Source organism: Rhipicephalus sanguineus, chromosome 11 (assembly GCF_013339695.2).
Source record: "Rhipicephalus sanguineus isolate Rsan-2018 chromosome 11, BIME_Rsan_1.4, whole genome shotgun sequence".
Classification (NCBI taxonomy): domain Eukaryota; kingdom Metazoa; phylum Arthropoda; class Arachnida; order Ixodida; family Ixodidae; genus Rhipicephalus; species Rhipicephalus sanguineus.
Genome location: NC_051186.1, coordinates 85523959 through 85529282, shown reverse-complemented (window position 1 = coordinate 85529282; position 5324 = coordinate 85523959). Strand labels below are relative to the sequence as shown.

The 5324-nt window shown below is 49.2% G+C and overlaps 1 protein-coding gene across 3 annotated transcripts in view; it reads left to right on the top strand.

Moving 5' to 3' along the window:
• The first annotated feature begins 488 nt into the window (after window positions 1-488).
• Window positions 489-5324, top strand: part of LOC119374441 (synaptosomal-associated protein 25) — a 302757-nt gene continuing 297921 nt past the window's right edge. Inside the window, exon 1 of one of the 3 annotated variants that reach the window (XM_049420426.1) lies at window positions 489-788. The gene's annotated coding sequence lies outside the window, so the exon portion shown is untranslated. The remainder of the gene's footprint in view (window positions 789-5324) is intronic. The other 2 variants (XM_049420425.1, XM_037644539.2) reach the window with 2 other exon arrangements.

The window sequence follows — 5324 nt, the reverse complement described above, 5'->3', positions numbered from 1 at the left end:
CCAAAAGCAACACCCCGACTGCTTTTTCGGCGGCGTTGTAGGCGAGGTAGACAGACACAGGGGAGTCGTCGATGTTTTTCAAGCTAGCACTACCACTTTAAAACTGAACAAAATGCCAAGGCCCGATGCAAAGGTGGCGAGCTTGCCCCGTTCTCATCGGTCACTCACAAGATTTCTCATATTTCGCGCTGTCACGGGCCACAAAACGTATTTTTTGAAAGGCCGAGTACGCTTGAAAAACACGCCGTCGCACACCAGCGACATGCCGGCGGCACGCGCCAGCATCGTTACTCTAGAACCAGTTCTCTACTGAGAAACATACGTGATTGTTCAGTCATGTATCACTAGGACTGTGTAATGCACGTTTTAATGTGTGAAACGTTTACTGTTTCTGTACACGGACAACTTTAAAAAATGAGTAAGCGAAGTAGGTGTTAAGGCGTCTGCAAGCGAGGCTTTGCGTTACGTCACAGCCGCAGAAGAGAAACGCAACATCCGTTCGCCAGTTTCCGGTGTTTTGCGGCGAAGAGGCGAGATTTTTGATAGGCGCCCGTAAACGCCTGCGTGAGCTGCGTGCTTTGGGGGCGTCCGTCGTAACGCGAGTGTATCGTCGTGCCTGGCCTGTGTGTGTGCGTGTGCGGTTGTCGGCCGAGCCTCCCAGCGACCGCGCCGTCTCGTCGTCGACTACGTTTGTGGGCAACGCAGGCAACTCCTTGACGGGTGTTGTGTGCGCGTTTCTTGTCGCGTGGACCGTGGGAGTGTCACCTTCGGCGATAATCAGCCTCACGGTGAGTACCGGAGAGCTTGGTGCGTGCGTGTTTGTCGTATGTAATTCGCGCTCCGTGGCTGGCTGTAACCACCGGCGTTTGACGGAGAAGCGCTCCCGCCGCATTGTCGTCCGCGCACGAATCGCAACTACCACCACCGACTACTACCTACTCTGCGGGATTGTTCCATCTATCGTAGGTCCGCGTGTCGTGCGCCTTCGCCGGCTCGGTGGGTGTGATTGCGGTACGAGACTTGCCGCTTATTAAGCCTAATTAGAGCCGCAACCAGTGTAAAAAATGATGACCGTTCCTTCTGTTGCCAAACTCTGTACACTCCCCCCTCTCTGACGGCGGCGCACGGGTCCTGCGGCCCTTTAAACGACGCTGCACTCTGTGCAACGCGTGGACGCGCACTTCGTGTGCCGAGAAATGAATGCGCCTCTCTCTCTGACCGTTTTTCCCCCACTTCCTTTCGCTTTTGCTCTCTGACACGTTCTGCAGATCAATGAAAACCATTACGGCCCGCGAAGACCGCATTCGTTCTTCCGAGGAGCGCGCTTGTGTCGTGTCAGGAAGGTGTTCTAGCTGCTCGATTAACGCGATAATCTCCGATTATCCTTTCCCGATCCCTTGCCGATCCTGTGGATGTCTTATTACCGAGCTAGCAGGTTGAGTTTTTTTTTTTTTTTTGGCCAGCGCCGATCAAACATCAAAGAACATGCTGCGGACTACGTCGGTAGGCCGTTTTTCTGAGACCGCATGGTCTTTCATTGTTTTTTTTTTTTCGTCGAAATGAAACCGGTCAGGTTCTAGGCGTCGTCTTCACATTCATCGGCTTCTTTCGTCTTTATTGAACATCGATTAATAATAACTTTCGGGACTTTTACGTCCCAAAACCAAGACACCACCTGGGGTTCTTCAACGTGCGCCTAAATCGAAGTATACACGGGCCTCCAGCATTTTCGCCTCTATCAAAAATGCTGTTGGGATTCGATCCCGCGACCTTCGGGTCAGCAGTCGACGACTCTTTCGTAGGCTGCGCGCGCGTATCTATTAGGTTGATTGCATTATCGGCGCTGACGCCGTTCAGCTATGCGTGCCGATTTGCGTTTTCTTCGGGAGGCGACCGGATACATGCCCACAGTTGTTTTCTGGTTTAAAACGGGTCAAATGCGATTGGTTGGCTCTGACGTCACGCCGAGAACGTTCACACCCACATTTTGCGCGAGATTATTCGAGCCAATCCCGTCGAGCGTCATTATGACGTCATCTATGACTTGGACGCCCATCTAAACGCTTCCCTGCACGACATACACAGCTACCTGCGTCTGTTCTTAGGAAATCGCGGTTTCGAATTGTGCTTTTAATAAGTATAGTATTCGTGATTGGCAGATCTACTCCATTTGAATTTGTATTCAGGCACGGTAGATGAATTTAGAAACGCTTGACCAAAAAAGAATGTCGGCGTACGTACGATTCACTGATTCGAGCGCGCAGTCGAGGTCATCTGCAAAAGGCGTAGACGCCGTCCGTGACACGCTGGCCTGAGGTTAATGAATAGAATGACCTTCTCGGATAGCCTGCGCTTTCTCTGGTGGGTACTACGCACCGTCCAAGACGCCGTGGTAGCCTTGAATGGTATAGGTCATCTTAACACATCATTCTCGAGTTTGCATAGCCCCTGCTGTCAACCGATTCTTCTTGATCACTACTTCTTGCGCAAAATTTTCTAAGACGACGGACGAAACAGACACGGACGGGCGCAAACTTCCAACTGAATTTATTATGAAACAGAAGTTAGTTTGGAAGGTTTATGTAGACCGTACTTGAGCTCCTCGCCGAACGGTGAACGCCGCACGTTTCACAACTTGGTGGTGATCGGCAGTGGCGTAAATCCAGAAAAATCACAAGGGGGGACACCACTGATCTCCACTAAATGGAGATCACTGGGGGACACACATCAGACCATGGCGGCCATTTTGTTTTTATAGATAAGGGCTGTATTTTTATTTACACAAGAATTAAACCATGGTTTGATATAAATAATAATAAAAAAAAAGAGCATGGGGTCCCAGCTCGAGCAATTGCATTCTTCTATTCTGTCTTCTTTGAACCGATCGAACGGCTTTTGCGATTTTTATAGTCTGACACATCTGAGGGGTATTGAACACAGGTGCACACTAAAAAATAATCAGTTTTTAAAAAAAGTTGAATGCGCTGTACTTAACTGTCAAGAAATTCAAATATATGATGTTCTAAAGCTAAATCTCAAGGGGAGACAATTGCAAGGGGTCCCCCCCCCCCCCCAGCCTGAACACAAGTGGGGTCAGGACCCCCCTGACCACCCCAAGATTTACGCCACTGGTGATCAGCTCACCTTCATCCGGGAGTCTTCCGTCATTCGAATCGTCCGATCGTGCGTTCTGACGTGTACTCGAATGCTCGTTGAAGACGAGCAGTGAAGGTCGCCCATTCTTTTTATTTCGTTTTGACACCATGTCAGTTACCCTGTTTAGACACACAATAGACTGTTCTGGAACCGGCACACTACACTGTACGCAGCTAGAGGGGCGAGAACGCTCGTTTTTCTTGGATTTAGCATGAATTAAGGGTACTTACAATTTCACGGCACTTACCAGCTCACGATCTCAGCGCATAGCGGCACATAACTTTATTTTCTAGTGTACAAAGGCTTTAAGTGACGTGCGAATTAGCAAATACGGAGCAGACGAAATAGCAATGTCTGCTTTTATGTCAGCCAGCGTTAAGCTAGAAAAATTATCGGCGTAGGACCTGACTTTTAGCTCAACAGGGCTGCTGGTGGATTTTGCATGGAGTACAAACTAACTCGAAACCATACCGTGTTAAAGGGACACTAAAGAGAAACAATGAATACGTTTAGATCGATAAATTGCGCTCTGAGAACTAATGTCGTTAATTTCGCCATCATAGATTTATTAATAGATGAGAAAATCGAGTTCAAAGTTTCATTTTTAAATTTCGCGCCGAAATCTCCCCGCGTGACATCACGGATTTCAAAGTGTATTTATCGTATTTTGCCGCCATTGGCTCAACAAAATTACCCCAAACTTGGTATGTTAAGTCTATGGCCCCCTCAGAGGACAATACACTTAATTTTTACCGATTAGGAACTACGTAGTTGCTAGTAGGCGCCGTCAAAACATGTGACGTCACGGCGAATAGTGCGGAAACTTCAAGGTGGCGTCGCCACCCACATTTTGTTTTTGCGCGATATCTAGCTTACTAAGTCTTCTCGCAGCAAGCGTGGTGTCTTTGGTATCGTGAAAGAGTACTTAACTAATATGAGAAAAATAGTTTTGCTCTTTAGTGTCCCTTTAAGTTCCTTTTACCTCGTGCCACGTTCTCCCATTGAAGAGTTTCACACAGCGTACAGAACCAGGGGCGAAATTTACAAAGCCTTGGTCACGAGCTCACCGTCTGAATCCACCAGGGGCGTAGCCAGGAAATTTTTTTCGGGTGGGGTTCAACCATACTTTGTGCATGTTCGTGCGTGCGTTTGTATGTGTGCGTGTATATATACGCAAGCAAAACTGAAAAATTTCAGGGGGGGGGTGAGCCCCCCTCCCCCTTTCCCTGGCTACGCCCCTTGGCTACGCCCCTGGAATCCACGTCTGAGTGGCCGTATCGCTCACTTTCATCGAGCTTCCGAGTACACGTCGAAGAAGGCTCCCGGATAAAGGTGATCTGGTCGTCTCCAGCTTGTGAAACGTGCGGAGTTTCACCCGTCGGCGATAACTCCTGTTTCTGTGCAATACCAATCGGTTCACAGCAGGGAATTTCAGAACTTGAGGACTATGCGTTTGGTCTACGCACCGTCAAAACACGACTTCGCACAAGATGGCGAGTTGGGCTAGTTGCTAGAAAAATTTTCGGCGAAGGACAACAACTTGACTTTCAACTGAGCAGGGCCGCTGGTGGATTATGGAGTACAAGCTAGCTCGAACACCTCGCTTTACGTTCTCCCATAGAAGAGCATCTGTTTCACAGAGCGCAAATCAGGAGCCGAATTTACAAAGCATTAGCCACTGGCCTACAGTCGTCGCTTAGTCTGAATCCATTTCTGAGCGGCTTGCAGTGGCGTAATCTAAGCCGCCATGTTTTAGTACCAACGCGGTGGGAAGCTGGGCTCGTGACGTCACGGGAAGACTCAGGGGCGTAGCCAGAAAATTTTTCGGGGGGTGGGGGGGGGTTCGACCATACTTTATGTATGTTCGTGCGTGCGTTTGTATGTGCGCGTGTATATATACGCAAGCAAAACTGAAATTTCGAGGGGGGTTTGAACCCCCCAACCCCCCCCCCCCCTTTGGCTACGCCCCTGGGAAGACTTGTCAATGTCCCGCGTCCCGATTGGCTGACGCTTTCTCTTGACGGCAGCATATATTTCCCTTAATAAATGACTGCAGTGCTCTCCCATGGTAACCAACCGTTATTTGATGTAGTAGGTCCGTAGAACGGTCCCTATGTGGAGGCCGCGGTGATGCTAGCGCTGTATAGCGGTACCATATCAGCCACTTT